The 24811-nt window shown below is 41.2% G+C and overlaps 1 protein-coding gene across 10 annotated transcripts in view; it reads right to left on the bottom strand.

Moving 5' to 3' along the window:
- Positions 1–24811, bottom strand: part of gas1a (growth arrest-specific 1a) — a 97894-nt gene that overhangs the window by 42056 nt on the left and 31027 nt on the right. For 2 of the 10 annotated variants that reach the window (XR_009794460.1, XM_061815947.1), the window contains exon 3: positions 6057–6177. The exons of the other annotated variants lie outside the window; for them this stretch is intronic. The gene's annotated coding sequence lies outside the window, so the exon portion shown is untranslated. The remainder of the gene's footprint in view (positions 1–6056; positions 6178–24811) is intronic. 10 annotated transcript variants of the gene reach the window in all.

Below are 24811 nucleotides of genomic sequence, written 5' to 3'. Positions count from 1 at the left end.
AGTTTTTCTGTTTTGGTGAAGGCCTTTGAAATGAGATGACATTGTAAGTGAAATCAAAATCCTGCTCGTCCCAAAAAACAGAACTTGACTTTAATAGAACAACAGTGGATGATTGTCAAATACACAGAAAATGCGTTGCTGTCCACCAGACTCTGCACCTGCATCACGCAATGATTTAATCATCCACATCCTGTTGTGCAGAGTGCAAATTTATTAATTCATTGTGGTGAAGCATATCCCTTCCATCAATCGCTTATTAGGCTCGCTGCTATTGTTACATCGGGTTATATAAGCAAGGATGCGTCAGTTGTACAACACAGAATAGCTTGTTTGTTAGCAAAGGAGTCATACTTATTTTCTTATAATGAATGAAGTAGCTACAATGGGTAGAAAAAGTCTGCACACCCATGTTCAAATGCTATATTTCAGTGATATAAAACAATGAGACCATGAAAACTAACTGAAACACTTTTTTTTAACCATTATTGTGACAACTCAATTGATTTAAAAAATATAAGTACTTTTCAGAGGATGAGTAAAAACAATAACTGAGATTATGGGGGTGCATTTGGAATATAATTGTTCAGAATGAACCAATCGCAGTTCAATTATACACACCCCATGGGAGTCAGGACACTGGCCCCCATTTCAAGTGCCCCTGATAAAATCCAAATAAAATTCTGATATTCTAGTAGGCTTTTTCCTGAAATCTTTGTTTCCTATCTGAAATCTGAAGGTGTCAAGTAAAGAGCAACAGCCCAACATCTATATTTATCATTTCAAAGATTAATTTACATGACACATTTATAATAGAAAAGACAAATGCACATTTAGAGTCACAAATGTAATTTATATGTGGGATGCACCTAGAAATATCATTATCCATCCATCCATCCATCCATCCATTTTCTTCGCCGCGTATCCTCACAAGAGTTGCGGAGAGTGCTGGAGCCAATCCCAGTTGTCAACGGGCAGGAGGCGGGGTACACCCTCCAATCGCTTGGCACATTGAGACAAACAGCCGCAATTACAATCACACCTAAGGGCAATTTAGATTGTCCAATTAATGTTGCATGCTTTTGGGATGTGGGAGGAAACCAGAGTGCCCGGAGAAAACCCACGCAGGCACGGGGAGAACATGCAAACTCCACACAGGCGGGCCCAGTATTTAATCTGGGATGTCAGAACTGTGAGGCCAACGCTTTCCATCTGATCCACCGTGCCGCCAGAAATGTCATTGTCTGTTAATAAAGACAGCGGGAGTGCTACTTATGGAGATTGTTTAGTTTGACCTCATTCAAATTTGAAACATTCCCAGTCAAAACTCAACATCTCATTTGTTTGACAATAGTGTCAGAAACAGAACCGTGAGGCAAGCGTTTGAATATTTCAATTTTCATCGTAGAGGATCCCTACAAAAATACACATTTAAAAACTAGGAGCAACAAAAATGAAATTTCCCAACAAAATGAGATCCCTTTAATTTCAAAAGATTCTTCTTTGGTTTCCCTTTTAAAAAAGGTCAATAAAACACGAAGAGTGTTTGTTTTAGAAGCTGTTTTGATTTCACAGTTCCCCTGGAAGAGGCCGACATTGTCACCATCCAAATGACAAACGACTGTGTACGCTTGTGTGCGCCTGTCTATGCGATGAGAGTAAAACGATAGCCCACATGTTGACACACGAGCCGGAGGAGGCCGTTTAGCCGCGGAGACTTGATGTGGATGAGGGAGTCGGGGAAAGAGAGCAATGAGGGCACAAAGACTGTTTGTGTTTCTGATCTCTGGAATGTACCTTTAGGCCACAGAACCGAGCTTGCCGCTGCAAACAATGCACTCAATGTCAGTTACGGCTGGCTAGCGGAGACGCTGCTGGCGCTCCTCCAAGGTCCCTACTCGTCCAAAATGATGGATACTGGGAACTCAATACCTCGCGAGTCCCTTCAGCACAAAGAACGAAACCTCGGAGAGGGTCGGAAGAAGATTTCCAAACATCAACACGGCCGCCGTTTCAAGTGCTTTTAAGGCAAAGAAGGAGACTCAAGTTAAACGAGTTTCTTTCATTTGAATACTCCAGAAAGCTTTGTGAGGAATGGTGCACATTTCAAAAAACAGACCTAAAGGACATATTATGGAAATTGGACTTTTCAATGGCTAGTACACTAATCCAGTGCTGAAACTTTGTTTTCTATACCACTCGATGGGTCTTTTGCACAAAAGTGTACAGTGGAACCTCAGTAGAAAGGACGAATAGGGGCAGGGGGTCGTACTCTATAGCCGATTGGCCTAAAACACCCTGTACATTACAAAGTTACTGTAATTAAACATGATGGGTGCTATAGCCCACCCCCCCAAAAAAAAACAAAAAAAAAAAACAAACAACTGGACAGTGACAGTATGTATATGACCTCATGAGCAAACTTCAGCTTCACATAATAATGTCATCAATCCGAGTTGTGCTCATTAGACAAGAAGTCAGCTAATGTGTGTTCTTTGTCAGTCGCACAATGTTCACCTTCAAGCAGATTTAGCATTAGAAGACAGAGAGGTTAAGATACGAGGTTGTTTTAAATATACAATGTGTTATTCTGTTTTATATTTAGTTTGACAGTAAATGTCAACTGGGAGAGGCAATAAACAACTTGAAGCCTTGTTTGCCAAAGAACTGTTCACATTTTTCCAAAGCAGTGCTCATTGTGAAGTGACTTCAGTTCACTGCCACCATATAAGATTTATGTCATGTCCTTGCTAGCAAGTCAAAGCAAAAACTCATCCGGATGACGGCTTGCTTCTCAAAAAAAAAAAAAAAAAAAAAAACAACAACATGAGTCACTTGTATCTCAAGGCCCCACTGTATAGTAGACTGATCTGTACTTAAACGTACTACGACGGTCAATTAATTCATCAACAGAGAATTGTCATTTGATTAGCAATAGAAATTGGGAGTGGAACAGTAATGTAACAGGAAGCCGTGACTTATGTTGGATGAAAGGCAACAGGTGGATACGCGGTGATTTTGTACCTTGTGTTGTCTAACGGAAAATCATTTCATTGTTCTGCCTGTCCCTATACGTTATTGGCAGAGATAGATGAACAAAGATGGAAAACAATCCTTTTCAGAATAATAAGTGGAATACTTCTTGGGGCAGCCCTGATAGTCTCTCACAGATAACTAGCTGGGAATTACTGCAGAACCAAACCAAATACTGCAGCTAGGGTGAAATCAGTTTTTGAAGCAAGAAAAAAACTCTACAAATGGCCGTCGACTGACTCCAAAACTCTCATCCCGAAGTTATACCGGGAACTGAGAGATGATGGAATCTTCCATTACTTCGGTCCTTGCCAATACCTCTGTGGATAAACCAGATGTGCTGAACTAAAAACTGAACGTCGATACTCTGAGAACTAAAGTCGAAGTTGTTGCTAAAAATCCAATTAAGCCATGGGCATAAATACATCTTCTTTTCCTTTTGGCTTGTCCTGATTAGGGGTTGCCACAGTGTGTTATCTTTTTCCATCTAAGCGTATCTCGTGCATCCTCCTCTCGAACACCCACTGTCCTCATGTCTTACTTCACAACATCCATCAACCTTTTCTTTGGTCGTCCTTTTGCTCGTTTGCCTGGCAGCTCCATCCTCAGCACCCTTCTACCAATATACTCACTCTCTGGCCCCTGGACATGTCCAAACCATTGAACTCTGCTCTCTCGAACCTTGTCTCCAAAACATCCAACTTTGGCTGTCCCTCTAATGAGCTCATTTCTAATCCTATCGAACCTGCTCACACCGAGCGAGAACCTCAGCATCTTCATTTCTGCTACAACCAGTTCTGCTTCCTATTGTTTCGTCAGCACTGACTCTTCTGTCACATAGCACACCAGACACCTTGCCAGCTGTTCTAACCTGCTTGGAGCCGTTTCTTCACTTCCTTACCACATTCAGTTATTGCTCTGGATTGTTGACCCCAAGTATTTGAAGTCGTCCAGCCTCGCTATCTCTTCTCCTTGTCGCCTCACTCTTCCCCCTCCACCCCTCTCATTCACGCACATATATTCTGTAATGTTAACATCAGGAAACACGGCATTGTTACTTTATTCAGTTAAATTCAATTCAATTTCGTACACAGGACTGTTTTACTTATGTGTCGTGTGGATCTTATCAGTGATTGAACAGCGGCGTCCCGTCGCGATGCAGAAATACACAAATACAGGAAATGACTTTGCAGGAACCATCCGTTCAAATTGCTTCCTCTTAGGGATTTCAAAGCTGTGATAACGGCAAGTGATAAGTTATTTGGAACAGAACCAAGCAAGATTAAGCATTCATTTCCTTCCTCATGTCTGCCTGTTAATTTGGCTCTACGTGTTCCGTCCTCTTCCGCAGATTTCCGCTGTTCTGTTCGGCTTGGAACTGCAGAAGGACGCGTAAGCGGTTACAAGTTTTTCTGTACGGTAGCTGACGCCAGGGAGGCTACGAGTGAGAAATAGACGAGTGCAAATCGTACTTTAGCCCTCGCTTTTGGGACATTTGCATGCAACAAACCTGGCATCTGTGAGTACTTTTTAAATCAGTTATAAACCGAAAATTTAAAGTGTCCCTTCTACGTGATCAAACTAAACGGGGTGAATGTCAAACAAAGAGTTATGAATAGTGTGTGTGAGTGTAAGGGTGTTCTTTAATCAGTGTGATTAAAGTCATCCATCATGTCAAGAGCGCACCAGCCATGCTGACCCTTATTAACACAGTCCGTTGAACTTTGTTGTGTAAGAATACCTTAAGACCATCTCAAAACAACACGCGGATCGGGTGTTTTCTGAAAGCACATTTCCGACGAGCCAGGATTCACGACTAAAATAAAAACTCATTAAAATACTGTGAGTCGAGGCCAAGTCAAAGAATTTGGTGGGAGAACTGTCAGAGACCGCAAAGCGTCTCCTATCATCTGGAGTCCAAATGAAGAATGGGGGAAAAAACATTGAAAAGCATTTCCGCTCCAAATTATAACGTCAGCTGTAATAATGACGGACATGAGGTCAAATAAGCAATTCATCAAATAGTAAGATTCACGCTTGATCCGGGAATGGTTGAACCACAGTGGGACATTTTAAAACCTCCAAAAGTCGCACCAAGGGAGCCTACATTGTATTTTCTTCCTTTTTTAACATCCCGTCATATTTATAAAGAAAGGTGGAATTCAAGAAGCTTGAACTTGATTTCCTAACCAAATAATGTAGTTTTTTTTTCTCAGCAAAATTCAATCTGATAGTCGGAGATGACACATTCTGATCAGAGGAATCAGATGTCCTAATTTGTTCTGTAGAACAAGGAGGGAGTTCAAAAGGAGAAATTACTCAAACATCGATGACCATTAAGATCGGAAGTGTGTTGCAAGAAGAAATGTTTCACTCTTAGTTTAATTTAAAAAAAACACCACAGCTTGCAAACCACAAATGTTTCATAAAATAAATGGATAATATTGAGAGGTTAAGCATTCCATTTCTGGCAAAATATCCAATCTCGAAGTTCAATGCCTATTCACACACCCACATTCAAACATCCATTTTTTTAGGATAAAAAAAGAGTGCATTTTTCCACCATTAATGTGACCTCTCATATGTATAACTCAATTGAAAAACACCTTTAATCTTTTTGATAGGGGAAGTAAAACAAACATGAAATAAAATGGTTGCACACGTTCGCAAACCGTCTTGTAACTGGGCATGTGGCTGCCTTCAGAATAAAATAAAAAACATTCAAACTCATTAAATGGGAGTCAGTGCACCCCCGCCATCATTAAAAGTCCCTCTGATTAACCCCAAATAACATTCAGCTGTTCTAGCATGCTTTTCCTGACATTTTTCTCTTTTTTGTTTTCTCGTCGAAGTCTGGATCTTTTGTGCTAATAGTTACTGCTATTTGGAACGGTTCAGAATTTCTTCCACTAAGGCCCCAGTTCCATCGGAAGAAAAGCAGCCGCCAATACTGTCACTGCCAATACTATGCTTCAGTGTAGGTACGGTGTTGTTTTGGTGATGAGAGATGTTGTTACAAAACATACCTTTTGTAATTATCCATCTATTCATTTTCTTTGCCGCTTATCCTCACGAGGGTCGCGGGTTTCATCCGGATACACACACCTCCTCTTGGGCTGATCTGTGTTCTTCACAGGACAGTGGTGCCTTGAGATATGAATTCAAGTTGTTACGTGACTATGCTTGGAACTCAAAATATCATATATAGTTCCAGCCATCCATTTTCTTCACCGCTTATCCTCATGAGGGTCGCAGGGAATGCTGGAGTCTATCCCAGCTGTCAATGGGCAGGAGGCGGGTACACCTGGAACTGGTTGCCGGCCAATCGCAGGGAACATCGAGACAAACAGCCGCACTCACAATCACACCGAGGGGCAATTTATAGTGTACAATTAATGTTGCATGTTTTTGGGATGTGGGAGGAAACCAGAGTGCTCTGAGAAAACCCACACAGGCACGGGGAGAACATGCAAACCCCACACAGGCGGGTCCGGGATTGAACCCGGGACCTCAGAACTGTGAGGACAACGCTTTACCAGCTGAAACACCATGCCGCCCACTTTTGTAATTATGCCCCCACCCCCAAAAAAAACAAAAACAAAACAAAATTAATCTTTCTTTCATCCAACCAAAAAAAAACATTTTATGCTGTTTCATTTTTTCCATTGAGTTATCTTGGTCCCACTTTTTACATCATGAACAAATAGCAATGGAGGAGGGGTGTGTAGACTTTTTATAATCACTGTATTTTGGAGAACACAAGAGACCACAATCATGGATCAAATATTACATGCCTACGTGATAATAAAGTACAAACAACCCAATAGAAATTGATCCCCAACCCATTTTGGAAAACCCGGCTGTAACGATCATCGCACTCCTTCTCCTCGTAAGCCGAAAAGAACTGCTCTTCTTATTTAAATTATGTATCAAGTTTCTTGGAAACCCCTGATCTGCTTTCCACGAGTTGAGTGTCCTGGTGAGTGTCCAAGCAAATATCCAACAAAACGTCATTACTTCTTTAACTTCGAGACGAAATGTTTTGGCCCGGGGGTTTCTTTCCACTGTCTGGGTGCCAGGTGTACCAAAGAAAAGAAGGAGTACTTAATGAGCTGCCATAATATCCAGGTAACTTATGTACACACACCCAGAAAGATCATTACAATCTGCTTTTGTTGAGACCATCAGTCTCTGCGACTTCACCGAAAAGCATGACCTCTGACAAAAAGAAATGTTTAATCTAAATTGGAGAGAATCCTTTCAAAGTTTAAATCAAATCTTGGACTCGGGTCAAAAACTTCAGGGCTTTGTCTTTTCACCGCGCAACCGAGCCTGCGCAGATTCACTTGAAAGGAATTCAACACGACAAATCCCACAGGATCCACTGGCCCTCCTGGCCATCCTCCAAGCGCCGAAAGTGCCAGCGTAAGAGAGCGGACCCAAAACAAGCACACAAGTCCAGAACAAATGGGGCCGAACGACCCCCACTAGGTATCCCCTCCCCCCCACCCCCAAGCCAACATTTGGCATGGCAGTCGTCTATGGAGACGTCAAGTAGTGCGGGCGGGAATGTGAAACCCAAGCATGTTCCCCCATTTGGCACGTTCCGCGGGCTCCGACGCAGTTATGAGGCCACTTCATAGGAGTGTAAACTGTATTTAAAAAGCCGTCATTGTGGGACTAACACTGGCCCTGAAGTAGGTTGTTAGAATAACTCAATGACACAATGCTTTCTTTTCTAAATAAACAGATGTGGGTAGGCTGTTAAAACCGTCAGCTTTTTTTTGTTTGTCTGTTTTGTTTTGTTTTCTTTCCCCATCGTCCTACCCCCGACCCCCCTCCTCCATCCCATCTGTAAGTGCCCTCACATACACACACAAACACACACACACACACACACACGCTTCCATGCACGCACACTTGCTTCCACCCTCTGTCCACATGTCTAAGAAAGGCAAAAGGGCCGTTCTTCCTGCAGCTGTTCAGCACAGACATGCTTCTATTCCAGCCTCCCCAGTGCACCAATACTGGTCTCGTCTACTCATGCCGTTTAATGATCATCTTTTTATTATTTTTTTTTAAAGTCTTAAAACTTCCAAGACCACTGGCCTTTCACAGACCCCCACGCACCAAATGCTCATGCTCTGTGTTGTTCAAAATCGCCGTTTTACAGAGGAACTGAACTTGCCAAACTCCTGCTGGTATTGGTATAGGTATCAAGTCTCAATGTCGAAAGATGACCGTGCTGTTTCACGAGAACTTTGCTTGTTCCATATCGTAATACGTACGTAATACATAGTTCTGTGGAGTGATAATGGAACGATAAGGGAAAGAAATTAACCCAGTTATGGTGCAATCACAAGATATGTTTGTGCGATAACAGCAGTAGGGCTGGGATGCTACTCAGTAAAACCAAGCACCGTTCAGTACGCTTGGAGACCCCCAAGTCCATACCAAACAACACATTCAAATATTCTCAGTGGAAATTTGACGACATAAATCGTGCTCTTTTCCAAGCTGTTCATCCATTTTCATTTCAAGGGATGTTGTACCATATCATATTGATTTGCAAACTTGCAAGACACACAAAGCCAAATTATACTGGACAATGAACATGAGTGTACAAGTCTTGGTGCCATCCCCACGCTTGTTCACTTCTAACAACTGCCAGAAGTACATACTGTAGTCATTGCACAAACTCGCTAAAACTGTTGAAGTCAAGGCCTTTGTCTGAAACTATTTGCGAAAGACGCCAACGCAATAAAAAAAAAAAGCAACAACTTCTGACCAGTACAAAAAGAAACACTTCATTTAGTAATTCCTTCAATTAATTTTCAAGTGATCTGTACTGATCTTGTATTTGTGACATTCAGTATGACACGAGATCATTTATCCAGTGTTTTATCACATCTGTGCACTGGCCCATGGTTTGATTACTTCCATCAAGTGTGAAAATGTGAGCGCGCAAGGTACTGTTTTGCAAGTCCGTTTGCTATTGAGCTGGATTCCACAAATATCTCAAATGTGTTCCAAGGACTTTTATTTCTCTTTTTCAAGATGAAACATTTCCCCCTATCCAAGAAGCTAACGAAAGAATCTCATTGGTCCAATCCAATCGTCTTGCGTCAATCACCATGAACTCAAAAGTAGCCCGTCAACTAAAAAGCAGGCAAAGAAACAAACGTTTTTGTCAGAGGCATTTATTTTCTCTTCCTGTTGTTGGAGTCATGATAAAAGCATTGCCCTTGAATTAAAAATGAGTTTGAGTTTGGGTCATTGACTCAGGGCTGTTGCGAATATTGAGGTATGTCTGACAATATTTTATTTTATTTTACTACTCTATTACCTGTCTGTTGATTGTCTAACACCTAATTTTTGTCAGACTTGACATGGATGAGTGCAAAAACTAGTTACCACAAGTATGGCATTTCATTTTCAGATCAGGTTTTTCCTTCTTTTCCATTGTTCCCTCCTCAACTAGAATATTTCATATCGGAACATCTGACTGCTGGCTTTTTGAAAAATATCTAGTCATTAATCCTCATCATAAATAGTCCAAGTCTAATTAAAAAAAAAAAAAAAAGATGAGGACCATTAGGTGGAAATGAATTATGACCAAGATCCCGGGTTTCTTCAATTAAGAGTAAAGTTTGTGGGATAATGCGAATGCAGTTATTCTTAAAATGAGGTACAACAAATAAAAGAATCACTGGCCAACTACACTTCCCTTGTATTGAACATTTATGTACATTATTCATTTATCCAGGAGCAGATTTTTCTCCTTACTGTCATTCAGGAACAATTTTTATGTGATTTCTACGTGTGGTACATTTGCATTGAATAATTATTTTAGTAAAGTTCTTTATTTTCTCTTTAAGTGCAGAGTTAATGTTCAAACTGCAAAATGTTACGGCAAATTACAGTAATATTAAATGTACATTTTCTTATAAACACTAAGGCCTACTAAGATACTGTATTTCCGTGTTGGTCATGATGGGAGTACTTGGCTAGCGAAGTATTTTTCCAGAACCACTCCTTTAATGTTCCTGAACCTGAACTAAACGTGAGCATTTGTTCAACAACAATTAAGATAAGATACAGAACGCAGGACAGAGAGAATGCCTTAAAGTCAGCCACGAGTTCCCAATGCAGACATTTGCGGGGGCCCATTCCCAGCAGTGCTGATAAGGCAGCCCGGCGACTAAATAAAAAGCACATGTCTAACATAACAGAGATGCATCAGTCCTCCGTGAACTCTTGACTCCGGGTGGATTACTGTGACCAATCCACGTGTTACTCACTCGGAACACAAATCACTTTGCAATGACGGGTCATCATCAGTAATAATAATCATCAGATATGGGGCGATAGCTGTACCTGACATTTTTCTGATGTATTGCTCAATGACTACAGCCAGAATAAAAAAACAAAACAAAACAAGGCAGGACATCAGTTTGCAAACTTAACTTGTGATGTTTTGCCCAAAGGACCCGTTTTCGCCTGTATAACGACCCGGCAATAACTCAACTGGGGCCCCAGATGACTTTGGACAGGTTCATCGTGGCCAAAACCGCAGGTCAAGCGCAGGTAATCTATCAGGGTCATGCGGGGGCAAAAGAAGTCACTGGGTTATGACTCCATAGCTGAACTTTATGGCTTCTTCTCAGTTGGTAGTTGCATGGCTAAGGTTGGACCGAGCACACTTCATACTGGGTTAGAGAAAAGATCAACAACTTGAGAAGATTCTATTCGTCCCTGTGTAAAGATAAATAAAGGTTTGATTTCGAGCGAGCGTGTTCCGCTTACATGACGGGATTCCTCTCTAAACTCCCGGCAGGAAAGGTTTTGACTGGTGTGTTCAATGACGTGATGCTCAAATCACAGGAACGACTGACAAAAATAAACAAGTCGACTCCCTCGTCGCGGCTCACTCGGCCTGTTCCACTCCTAACATGGCAGCGGGAGCCAGACTTTGTCGGTCGGTTGCTCGGCACAACAGCTCGCAAAGACCTTTGTCATCAGGAAACGGGCAACAGTTCCACTGTGGAAAGGAGCCTCCAACTCCCTATGAGGGACTCGATTTTGCTTTAATTTCTCAAGATGCAGGTTTTGCTTGTCAGCTTGTGGGAGTGTAAATAAATAAAAAAATGTGTCAAACAGAATTTATTGCAAACACAATTAAATGTTTCTACTGAGTCATCTGAGCTGCAGGAAGAAGCAGATTACGGAAAAGATGCCTGAGGCTTTGTTTTTATACAAATAATATTTGGCTCAACACACCTCAATTTCATAGTGATTTACAGTATAATCCCAACTGTTGGGCTTCAGAATGTGTGAGTTTGGCTCCTGGTGGACTGATGAGAGGGTTATCAGATACTATAATGTGCTGTTTTTGTGTTGGAGCATCTGTGGGATGTTGAATGAGGTTGACTTTACCTGGAGTAAGTAACCTTTTCCTATATGATGAGAAAAAAGTCTGCAGTCTTCTCGAGTACATTTGAGTTCATTCTGGTTTTGTTAATGATTGAACACAATAAAAAAGGAAAATAATAAGTGAACTCTTTTGTTTTTTGTGCCAAAAAAATTGAATAATTCCCTATGAGAAAGGGAGAAAACACCAGTTTTTTCAAATTAAGCCAAATAATTCGCGCAGGGTTCATTAAGATGATAAAAAGTAAGTCCCACTTCAAATAAAAGCTATTTTTAGACTGTGATGGCCTGGAAGAATGTGTTTCGTCTTCATCTTAAAGTCGGAAACTTCCCACACTTTTTCGCTGAAACAGGAGACGATGAGGAAAATGTACTTGTATACGTCATTATGTTATTGTTGGAAATGAAGTGTTTGCAGGTGAATTTTGCCGTTAATGTTGTTTTATTCAGAGTTCATGCCTGGGGCAGGCCGTGTATTTGGTACCTGCATCTTCATCCATTCAGGGTTACCTGACTTAATCAACCTCTTAATACCAACACTATTGGATCATAGCTAGGAACTATCAAAAAGATTTAAAAAAATCCACACAAATATGGTGCATTTATGGTCTGGAGTGGTTCAAAATTAATATGTATCTAAGAACATGACAAAACAAAGGGTATAATAGAATATAGATTAACATCATGGTCCTTCGAGCACAAATTTGAAACCAGAGAGCTGGCCCTGGATGTATTTTTTTGGTGCTGAAGAGCAAAATTTGTTGTAGCAAACTCTAACAACTACATTTCTTATGATTTCTTCTGCATATATACAGTCCGGTATACTGCATTTATTCAGATATCCATCGCTTCATTTTGATTGTGAAATGACTCAGTGTGGGTGCAGGCCGCGTTCCACTCAAGGGCAGGGGATATTGGATGGCCAAAGGTTTTGGACCTCATTCCCCCTCCGTCCCCTCGTTACATCACGCTGTTCAGCCTCTGGCCATCATCTCACTTCATCGGAATGCAGGTGCGGATGTGCACTGGCTTGCTTTAAGATACTTTTTTTTTTTATGATGCTTTGAGGGCCTGCTAACTCATTTACCTTCCCAAACTTGACTTGATGGCTTTTGGCAGCAAGTATTCAGATGAATTCCAGTACTAATCCAGTAATACAGATACACATAAGTATTGTGGAAACTTAAAGTCCTCTGGGATAATTCAGAATTGCGGCTCGAAAGTAGCACAAAGCTCCAATATTTGTCATTACGTTGTGCGAGATTTCAGTTCAGTGACCATCAAAGGCTTAACCGAGTGTTTTGCTTTTTCATTGGATGTTGGGGGATTTTACGTGACATGTGTTCCAAAATGGGTTCAAAAATGGGTTTAAAGAGAAGTATATAACGGGTTGTCACAAAAATGCCCTCTAAAGTGTTAGTTGCCTGCAAACAGCAGCTGTGATTAGAAACATTTCTGCTTGACAATTACGTTTATCTTTTTGAATCTTTTTTAATTTTTATTTGATTGTCCATTCCCTAAAAAAATAAACTTCAAACTGTTAGCATTGGGCATCATAACACTCATTACGGACAAATCACTCATTTTACCAACATACTGAAAAATCCATAGCTAACATCGCCTTGATACAGTGCTAAAGTTAGTTTGGTATTGCTAGCATGAGTATTTTGCTCAAAATAGGTTCCCTGTGACTTTTAGCAAGATTTCACAAGTCCAACATAGACTTACTATAAAAGTTATCAATTGCTTTTCTCAAAACATCTAGGTTTTGTCATACGAGTCTCCAGAAAAGGCCCTGCTAACAGCTGCTCTTGTTTGACCCAGTTTTGTATCCACTTTGTCCATACTTGGAAAAGACTGCCCCCTTTTTCTATTCTCCGTGTAGAAGACCCAGCTGAAAAAGGGCAGGTATTTGTTATGTTGAAAGGCAGAGAGCTTCGCTATCGATGTAGATGATGTCAAAAGTTTCGAATGACCTGATTTCAGGCCTCTGTGCAGTAAAATATCGTCCACTTAGGAATGAGTGGACAATTTTTAATTCATATTTTAAATGCTCTTTGAGGCACCATAGAGATAATATTAGATCCCAAATAGTAGAAAAAGTTACTTTGGCAAAATATGTCTTCTAAGACTGCAAACATCACATTTAATAGATTGTTAATTTTCCCCATAGTCAGTGGATTTGGTCAAATTCCGCCTAAAATAGTCTTTTGGTAAACGGCCCTTCACATTATATCAAAATGGCGCTGCTTGAGACCCAATTGCATTACATTCCATATCAATCACCATGAGAAGAAAAAAAAAAGGGGGGGGTGGAATAATAGCAGTAATTTCCTGGATTCAGGCGGTCTATGTAAGGAGCCTCGCAGTCTGGGCCCATATAGACAAACCCCCAGCAAATTCACTCATCCATCCAGCACAAGACAGACCTCTGATCCGTCTACGAGCCAACAATCTTTCCCTTCTTCTGTCCAGACATAATTTCCGTTATAATCTGTCAAAGAAGCAGAGTATCAGTCAGCGCGAGGCTATCAGAAAGTCCCATACGGAGATGGCTGGACAATACCAACTTGACGACATTTCTCCTCCGCCAGCAATTCCATCCATCAAGCTGCTCTAGATAGGATATCCCAGAAACCTAATGATAGACTTTCAGCTTCAAACGTCGATGTCGGGGATTAGGAAAGAGGCCGTTTCCCAGCCAAGAAGTCACGAGGGTAGCCGTTAAAGTAAGAGGGCCGTTTCCTCTCATTAGAAGCCTGTGGTGACATTCGGGTCAAATATGGCTGGCCCTCATCAAGTGGAGATGATAAAATTAGGAAAGCATAGAGAAGGCAACAGCTGCTGCCTCGGCTTCACTTAATAAAGTCATGAGCGGCGTCGCCTCCAAACCCGTTTTTTGTCAACATGGTCCTTTCAAAGGCACCTTGTCAGAGGCAATGACACTAATCACAGGAGATTACGCAATGCGTTTGTCTGGTGCTAGTTTACCATTACGGCGGCTAGTAAAGGTAACCTCTTAAAATGGCGGAAAGGTGATATTTACGTGGCTGTTTTCATGCTCTGTAATTTGAAAAGCTTTTAAATAAATCAAGTCAGTCAAAATAGAGCTAGGCAGAATGGAATAACTGTATAAACTGAATTCCTTCACAAGTGTAAAAAAACAATATAATAATAATAATAAGCAAATGGATTATAGAGTATAGCTTTTTACTCATTCAGCAAAACACAAAAACTCAAAACTTAAAACTAAAACTTGGCAATCTATGGGACAAAGTAGTGCAAACAAACGCAATAACAGAACAACATGACTTAGAGGAATGACTTTGGATCCAATAAGGATTTGCGAGCAAGCCAGCAGCAGCAGATAACCGGTCCAGAGGAAGTTAGCTTAGTGCTTAGCATGACACCGGTAGTTGCCAAGCAGCCAGTAAAGAAGGGGGGATGGATTACAGTTCGCAGTGGATGTACCTTCAGCTGGCAGGTCCGCTTCGAGGCAGATCCAATGACATCATCAACAAGCATTATTGTGATTGGTCGAAAGAGTCCAAATCTATACCATAGGCCAACTTTGTACCATCTACTGCATATGCAGCAACACACACTGTAATTCAAGGGGACTTGAGTGTCACTTCTGCAAGCCAAACATGGCAGTATATTGAAAAATTGGGAATCCACCTCAAGTACGATCGTCTGTATCAACATCAACTTGAAGTGCAGTCGATCACATTAAGCTTAATCACTTCACTTGTCTGTAAGTGCATCTCATTTCAAAGAGCGCTGATGAAAACATTGAGAGCCATTCATTTAATTGGGCTCTGTTGTCTCAAGGTGGGCGGCAAGGTGGAAGACTGGTAAGCGCGTCGACCTGACAGTTCTTAGGACCGTGTTCAAATCCTGCCCCTGCCTGTGTGGAGTTTGCATGTTCTCTACGTGCCTGTGTGGGTTTTCTCCGGGCACTTCAGTTTCCTCCCAACACATTGATTAATTAGAGACCCTAAATTGCCCTAAAGTGTAATTGTTAGTGTAAATGCTGATTTGTTATATGTGCCCTGCGATTGGGTGGCAACCAGTTCTGGGTGTATGCTGCCTCCTGCTCGTAGAAAACTGGGATAGGCTCCAGCACTCCCACAAACGTTGAGAGGATAAACTGCCCAGATAGTGGAATAATGGATGTCTCAAGGTGTTATCATGAGACACTTTGAAATGCTTTCAAAGCAAACATGATTCAGCGTTTGTTTTATTAGTAAAATTTGAAAACGCAAAGATTTGTGCTTTTTTTTTTTTTAAGTCGTTATAAAGTCTGATGCCAGGACCTAAGTATCACTATTCTTGTTTGTGTTTTTCACACCCACTCAAGTGGTGATGGACTTCATTCATGGGGATCCAAATTTAGATGGCATGTTTAGTTTTTGAATTGCATTCATACACGCTCTGTGGTCCATTATCTTACAAAAAAAAAACACAACATTTTCTGCCCTTTGTTTCATCCTTATTTCTGTAAAACTATCTGAACGATCCGCATGTGTAATCTTCTTGATAACCCGAAGCCCAAAGGATTCAGTTCTTAAAAAATTTCCCAGCACTGGGAAAAAAGTTGCCGTGATTAGGTCTTAAATGTCTGATATCAATCATACCAGGACAATTAGCTCTTATCATAAAAGCATTTTCTAAGGGTTGGCTAAGCCTCTTCACAGAAGAAGAGAGACACCCGGGCTTTGAACTTAGGAAAACAAGTCTCACTGTGGTGTGCGTTAGGGAAATGGACTTGTGTGAGTGTGTGTGGCTTTACATTTGTATTTTCACATCAAAATCAAAGAAGGAATGGGTATTTTTGGGTTTAGAATCAGAATTTATTAACAACAATAAGGCCAAACATTATACATTCCTGGATGCTGGTGAAACTCTATTCATTTTCTGTACCTCTTATCCATACTAGGGTTGCGGGTGGTTTGGAGCCTATCCTAGCTGACATTGGAAGAAAGGCAGAGTACAACTTGTACTGGTTTCTCGCCAACAAGCGAAATACCGTACCATCATCACACTATATCAATATGAAACCCTCAAAGCTGCTTTGGCACCTTCAGATAAAAATAATTACTTTAAAAGACAGGACCTCGGAATTTTTTGAAAGAAAAAAAAGTGACCCGGAAACAAGAAAGCCGTTATTGAGGACCTAAAACACAGATGTCAAACTCAAGGCCCGAGGGCCAGATCCGGCCCGCCGCATGATTTTATGTGGCCCGTGGAGGCAAATCATGTGAACCAACTTCCATGATTTTTTTATTCAAATCTGTACTAAAATTTCAAATTGTCCTTTCATAAATGATAACGTTGAGAAATTACAAGCATTTTTGTGGTACCAAACAACAATAGTTGGAAAAAGCCATTACCCATGATTTCCGATTCCAAAACTAGTTCATAAATTTCATGTGTCAATATGATGAGGCGGTTAAAGATTTTTATCATTTCACAGCCATAACGGCCCTTTGAGGGAAACCGCAAATACAAAAATGACTTTGACACCCCTGACCTAAAAGCTAAAAAGTCCTTTACTCTCGAGTAAGAATTGATTCTCCATGACAGGTTTCAGGTGGATGAATCTACCAATGTTGACAACAAAGTATTACTCGTTCAGGAAATACTGACGAGCCGAAAACTATCAAGTAAGCTTAACAGTGTTTTGCGAGAGGCGCTCAAAAGTTATTCACAACATCAAAGAATTTGCTCGATTCACAGCTGTTTGAGCGGCTCTATGGAGAGATGGATTCTAAGCATAGCCACCTTATCTTGTACACAGAATTTCGTTGGCTTTCTTGTGCAAAATTGTTGGTCAGACCATTTTGAGTTACAGTTCAAGAGTGCCTGCAGAAAATTTCTGGCTGATTGGGTCTTGTAGCTTGCTTGCCTATGTAACCTTTTTTTTTAACATACTCAAAGAACTCAATCTCTTACTCAAGAGAAAATGACAACCGTTGTCTGATAAAGTTGCTTCTTTCAAGTAATGATAATAGTATGAATTTATATACCGCCATTCAAGGAACCCAAGGCCGCTTTACACAAAGTAGAGAGACAAGAACACAGAATAAAGGAGGATAAACACCAAAAACTATGTGAAAGAAGTCAGCTTTAAGTTTTTTTTAAAGTGTCCCAAAAAAAATGGGGCTTATAGGATACCGAGAAGGTGGGGGCTTCAACACTAGAGGCTAAAAAGTCCTTTACTATCGATGGGTTCACAGGTGGGTACACACAGTGGAAAGGAGACAGGAGTTGACTTCAGGTCTCGGGACGTCTGACAGGTACTTGAGGGAAGTGCAGGGAGCGATTTGTAGGTGAGGAGCAGGATTTTGGAGGTGATGCGGGATTCAACAGGAAGTCAATGGAGATGGATAAATGTGGGAGTGGTGTGCTGCCAGGGATTGGTGTGGCTTGAGGACCTTAGCTGCTAAATTCTGGACAAACTGGAGCCTGTCCAGGGCTTTGCTGAGAAGCCCGAACAGGACTCCGTTGGAGTAGTCCCGATGGGACGCGAAGAAGCAATGAATAAGGGTTTTTGCCAACAGAATCACAAAGAAAAGCGTGGAGTCTGGAGATATTTTTTAGATGGAAAAAGACAGATTTCATGTGAAAGTGAAAGAAGCCAACAGAGTCCATGATGACCGAATAGCAATTAAACATCTACCATGTCCACCCCCACAAAAAAAATGATATTGTCTTTTATTCTGGAAAGTATATTCATTCATCCATTTTCTGTACCACTTATCCTCCCTCACTAGGGTCGCGGCGAGAGGTGGGGTAAGCCCTGAACTGGTCACCAGCCAATTGCAGGGCACATCGAAACAAACAACCATGAGCAATCACATTGTCACCTATGGGCAATTAAGAGTCTTCAGTGACGCTACCACTTGTGTTTTTGGGATGATGGAGAAAATCAGAGTACCCAGAAAAAAAAACTCTGCACAGTCAGGGCCGGATTCAAACTCCGGTCCCCAGAAATGTGCAAAACAGTCATTCGAAGGTGGCTGGAAAAGCACTGTATATATTTTTGAAATAATAATAACAACAAAAATGAGAATTAATGTAGGGATGTCACCCTTATGTTGTGATACACACACACACACACACACACACACACCTCACAATCATATCATGGCTCTTTATTGGGCCAAACCCGTTATGAAAAAGTTGTTTTATTGGTTTATTATGTTTGTTTTATTGGTGCGGTAGAGTGCAGTAGGTATGCACTTTTCAAAAATTAACACGTAACAATAATAATGCATTATTGAGAACCATCCTTTTCATCATCTGAAATGGGTTGGAAAGTCAGCTGTCCAAAAACCAGAAAGAATACCTACAGTAGTCGTAGGTACTTCTGCCAAAACGTTATTGTGAAGCGTAGTGTATACCACTGTCGTTCTTAATTATACAAACTGCCAGGAACTGTGAATATGTGTAATGAAAAGTACCAAATACATAGTAACTGATGATTTTGAAATAATTTTAATGCATCAAGAAAACCTTTTTGGAAAATGACTCATTTTTGGTGCTCTGATTTTACCATCAGACTTCCCTCAGGTTTCTGGCTCGGTTTGTATCCAGAAGGTCCTGATATACACATCATTCTGTTCCTCCCCCCTCCCCTACCTGACAGGAGCAGCTGCACCTCATGACAGATAGGCCATGTCATCTCCAAAAATTCCACTAGTGTTACCCTCCTCTACATTTTTTTCCCCCTTTCTGTCAGCACTCTGAGTGATGTTCTAATTTTATTGACGTTGACATGCCTGTGCACATATGTTAAATTATATCAATAATCTCTTAGTGTAAACACAATTGAGAATAGACAAACAAAAACAGATGAAGTCATAAAAATGGAATGATCCGCCTGTTAGCTCTGGAATTATCCCCCTGATGGATGCGGAGAGAAAAATGTGGAAGTTTATCACACTTAAAGCCCACGCCATCACTATACACAATCCTATACGAGCTCTACGAGGTTTTGTTAAGGCCATCGAATGTGCTGCACTGCCTTCTGGGTAATCGAGTGGGAATGTGCAGGAAGGAAACCCGAGGCTTCTTACCATTCTGAGCAAAGCGACGCAACAGCAGCAGAAGCACCCAAGTTCTGCATATTGATGACAAAACCAGAGCGAGACGACAAGCGCTGAAGCGTAAAACGAGCCTGAGAACGTTTGGACAACTGAGTCAATGATAACATCGACGTGAAATAATACGTTCAGCTAAATGAGAGCTTGCTAAACCAAACAGACACTGTAGTTGGTTGCTATTACTTCATCTGTGGTACTAGAGTGTGAATGTAGCAATTTCACGCAATGAAATAGGTTGCCTCTCTTTCTGTGCAGAAGCCATCCAATCCATCCATTTTCTACCGCTTCTCCGGGTCTGGTTGCAGGGGAAGTAGCTTCAGCAGTGATATCCAAACTTCCCACTACCCAGCCGCTTTTCCAGCTCTTCCGGAGGGATCCCAAGCCGAGAGACATAGTCTCTCCAGCATGTCCTGGGTTGTTCCCGTGGTCTCTTTCCGGTGGGACATGCCAGGAACACCTCACCAAGGAGGCGTCCGGGAGGCATTCGAATCAGATTCCCCAGCCACCTCATCTGGATCCTCTCAATGCAAAGGATCAGCGGCTCGACACTGAGGCCCTCCCGGATGATGGAGCTTCTCACACCATCTCTAAGGAAGAGCCCGGACATCCTGCAGAGGAAACTCATTTCGGACGCTTGTATCCGGGATCTTATTCTTTTGGCCACGACTCACAGCTCGTGCCCATAGGTGAAGGTAGGAACGTAGATTGACTGGTAAACTGAGAGCTTCGCCTTTGGATTTAGCTCCATCTTTATCACAACAGACCGATACAAAGTCCGCATCACTGCAGAAGCTGGACCGATCCGTCTGTCGATTTCCCCATCCATTCTTCCCTTACTCGTGAACAAGACCCCAAGAATACTTGAACTCCTCCACTTGGGGCAGGATCTCATAAGCCAATGTTTTTTTTTTTTTTTTTTATCGTTACTGAGTTTCATCTATGTGTTTGGTACTTATGGCTGTGAGTGTTTTACAGTGAACCCCCTACAATAAGTGAAAATCCGCGATAGAGACCATATCAAAATATTTTATTTACTTTTTACCCCCACTCCCTCACACTTTAAATACAATTACCTGAGTAGAACACCCTTAATATAATAATATAGTATTTGAACTGTTCTGACTATCTTACTCGCAGTATTTCAAGTAAGATGCAGACAAAGATGAACGTGTGTGTGAATGATTGTCGACAATATATAGGACCCTGCCGGATGAAACTGATTCGAAATGTTTTAAGCTACATATATTTTCTGAAAGGGGATTAAAAATACTTTCAGTCGATTTCTAAATTGTGGTAATCGGGTAACATTTCGTGAAGAAGGATCACAAGTGGCATTGCAGCATTATGTTTTTCTTAAACCACCAGGGACTGTCTTACCCCCTCTTGTTGGTTCATATGCGTAATGACATACAGTTGAATTAAATCCACGTTTGCAGAGAAGTTCAAGCTTTCTGTTGCTACCAGGCGTGATGTGGTTTTCCTTGTTTTGAATTCAGCAGCAGACGTTTCGTTTTGCTGATTTGTCGTCATTGTCTCACTTTTCTCATGTAGATTTTGCTGTAGCCTCTCAATAACTTTTTTTTTTTCAAGACAATAAGGTAAAAAAAAAAAAAAAAAATCACATCAAATCCAATTGGGAAGTGATCATGACTTATTTTTCCTGGTGTTTGAATCATGTATGAAAATTGACCTTTTTCACATTGTCAATGCTTTATGGCAGATGTACCCAGACTTTTTTTTACCCTAAGATTTACTTTTCAAGCAAACAGCCTCTCGTGAGCTACCGACGACAGGAGGAAATGATGATTATTCTCCCCATGTTACGTTATTAATGCTATGTAATATATATATATATATATATATATATATATATATATATATATATATATCTTTGAAATACAGAATTAGCTTTTTGTGCACTGTATTGTCTGTGCTTTCATCCTGGATCAGGCTGTGCCAAGGTGTAATTTTAAAATTACACACCATCTCATCCTGCACTTTCTAATTTGGCTTGAGACCAGACCTTTCCTACTCGGAAAAGAGAAAATCTCGTCCAGTTCAACCACTTTTTCTTCGATTATTCACATACTACAACAGTCATTGCATCTTAAAAATACAGCATTTCTTCTTTAACTTTCTCCATTAATATCGAAAGCAAACATAAGCAGCATGTCTAGGTTGTCGTTGTTCTACGTTGTCCAGACTGTGTTGCGAACTAAAGCAGCGGTGGTGGACGCTCTAGCTCAAAACACAGCCGTGCAACTTTTAATCAATTTCGTGTTGAAGGCTCATGTGTGCCAATAAGTTGTCTGGCAACCAGTCAACGATTTATCTCGTCTCAAGCCCGAAGTCAGACGGGATAGGGTAAGCACTACGGAAAGTGGATGAATAATTTAAGATGTTTTACGGTTCTGTGGACCCTTTGTATAAAAAGCACACGTGGATAATTTCCACCTCTAATGTTACCGCTCTGATCCAGTCGCGGCGTCAAAGCGTGTAACAATCACAGAGTGAACAAAGGCTTTGCTCGGAAGTGTTAAATGCTAAGACAAACACTTTAAACAAGCATCAAGTCCGACTACTGTTCAGTGCACAAAGATATTACGATTCTGTATGGATTCCGGCGAGTTTGTTTTGCTTGAAACCATATGGGACTCATTTGTGAGGGAACTTCTGGCATCGGTTCCAGGCAGGGTTTTGATGTTCTTGATAGGCACGGTGCACATTACGGCGGCCATCAAACTACTCCAAGATAATTGTGGCCCTGTCACCATAATGGTGTGGAAAGTGCTGCACCTCCAGAGATCATTCAGTTTAAAAAAAAAAAAAAAAAAACTTGCCAGTTTTATATTTTCAAATAGTTATGGTTTTCGTCTTAGCAAGTTGGACTTTTTATGGCCAGATATTCCAGTAATTGAGGGGGAGTAAAAATATTTGTGCCTATAGGGTTACACTTTTTCTGTTAAAACCTTCAAGATGCCATTTTCTGTCTACATTTTAGTCAATCTTGGATGAAACTGGATGAGGGGCCTTCTGCGGGAGAACTTTGGGCACAGAAACGCTTAAAAGTGTCACTGACTTTAATAGTAAAACTATAAATGTTCATTTTCCCATGGATAAATACCCCCCAAAATAACAAAAAAAAAATAGGGGAAAGTAATTTCTATAGATTAGAGATAATCTGGGTAATCAGACATATAATGCTGTTCTTTGACAACTGGGCAATAAATTCAATGTTGGAAACGAGTTGGCCAATGTGTGATTACAATCTGACAACACCATTTGCTATGTTTTGTCTTACGTTGTGTGGTTAGTTGCAAAGAAAACACACACACTATAGTAAGATGTAGACATGTGATGCCAAAAATAACCCATTTAGTACCATTATGTAGCACCAGAACAGCACTCGCATTATTTTGGGATTGAGAAAACTTAACACTAAACAATTGTGCCCAGTATTTTGGGTCTCTGAAAACCCAAAATACTGGGGCGCATAAACTGGACTGTCTGGGTGTTGTCTGCAGCTGCAAGAGGAACCTCAGTGGGTCAGAAGAGTGCTCTTAAGTGCTTTCTTGGCAAACAGTAAAAAACATTAGTTAGAGCAATCTTGTGCTTATCTCAGGAAACTTGACCCTAAGTGCTGGGATTTGTTGGAGCGCCGAAGAGCAAAGCACCTGGTACCAGACAACAGTGTTTGTCCATCCCCACAAGTGATCAAGGCCAGGCTGGATGGCACTTCCGGGTCAAAAGGCAAACTCTTGATTAGTAAGAAGGGGTTGATACTATTCAGGTGATGAGCAACTGGACTTGGGACAAGAGATCCTCAGAAATAGATACCAAGGACAACAAGTGAGGACCCCCCCCCGCAAAAAAAAAAACAACAAAAAAAAAAACAACCTCTATATCTTTCCCATGGCAGCAAGAAATATAAATAAATTATACCTTAATTGGGCAACATGGTGGCTCAGCTGGAAAGCGTTGGCTTCAGTTCTGAGGTCCCGGGTTCGATCCCGGACCCGCCTGTGTGGAGTTTGCATGTTCTACCCGTGCCTGCATAGGGTTTTCTCCGTGCACTCCGGTTTCCTCCCACATCCCAAAAACATGCAACACTAATTGGACACTCTAAATTGCCCCTAGGTGTGATTGTGCGTGCAGCTGTTTGTTTCTAAACCAGTTCAGGGTGTACCCTGCCTCCTGCCCATTGACAGCTGGTATAGGCTCCAGCACTGCTGCGACCCTTGTGAGGATAAGCGGCTCGGAAAATGAATGAATGAATGAATGTTTGTCCAGCTGTTTATTAGTTGTCTGGCTACCTCTTGGTGGATAAAATTAACACAGATGGGTGGTGCAATTATTGATTAATGACTCAGCAAATGGGAACTGTCGAGAATTCTGTCGACTGGGTGGATTTAATTATTGATTAATCATCAGTCATCAGAGACAAAATGGAGCTACAACCATCAGAAGGCCTGTAGATTCAGTCTGAAGTATTTCAGAACAGCTTTTCATTAACTATGGGAAAAAATATTTTCCCATGCCCCCACTATGAGACATGAAAATTCACATTTTAAAAAAATAATCAATAGGATTTTGTATTTTCCCCGCAGGAGAAGGAGAACATTTTGATAAAGAGGTACCTGTGGTCCCCACAGCTTCATCTGGAGTGTCACTAAATGTGTATGCTTTTTTTTCTTGGTGACAGCAAGCATGTCGTTGCTCTTGAAATCATAACCAAAAAAAAAATGCAGTATATGATTGAGTGTCTCCATATGATCTCTCCGCACGTTTGAGCGCAAAGACAAGAAATCCTGGCCTTTGAACATGTGAAGCAGGTCCTGATTCTTTCAAGCTGTAAAGTTCAGTCCACCAGCAGCTGCATGCCCGCATCAAGCTACCTCCATGAGACACCCCCTGCCTGCATCCACCAAAGGGCCAGACGCAGGATGAAGATACAGCTTAGGTTTCATCTCAAGATCACAAGAAGACAACAGATGCTGACACTTTCGCAAGCTGCACCAGTACAGTGCATATATAAAGCTTTTTGGAATATAGCCAGAATTTCATATGTGATGGGGTTGAAAAAGCAAAACATGGCGTCTCTATCCCTGAAATGGACGAGTGAAGTTCACCGAATAATTTGCACTTTCCCCATTTTTACCCATTTCCTTTTCTTTGTGCTCATCCACTTCTTCCTTGGCGGGGTTGCCATGTTTTTGTGATTCAATAATAAATAAATAAATCAA

The sequence above is a fragment of the Syngnathoides biaculeatus genome, chromosome 4 (assembly GCF_019802595.1).
Source record: "Syngnathoides biaculeatus isolate LvHL_M chromosome 4, ASM1980259v1, whole genome shotgun sequence".
NCBI lineage: Eukaryota > Metazoa > Chordata > Actinopteri > Syngnathiformes > Syngnathidae > Syngnathoides > Syngnathoides biaculeatus.
The sequence above is the reverse complement of the archived record's forward strand: the minus strand, read 5'-3'. Positions and strand labels throughout refer to the sequence as shown.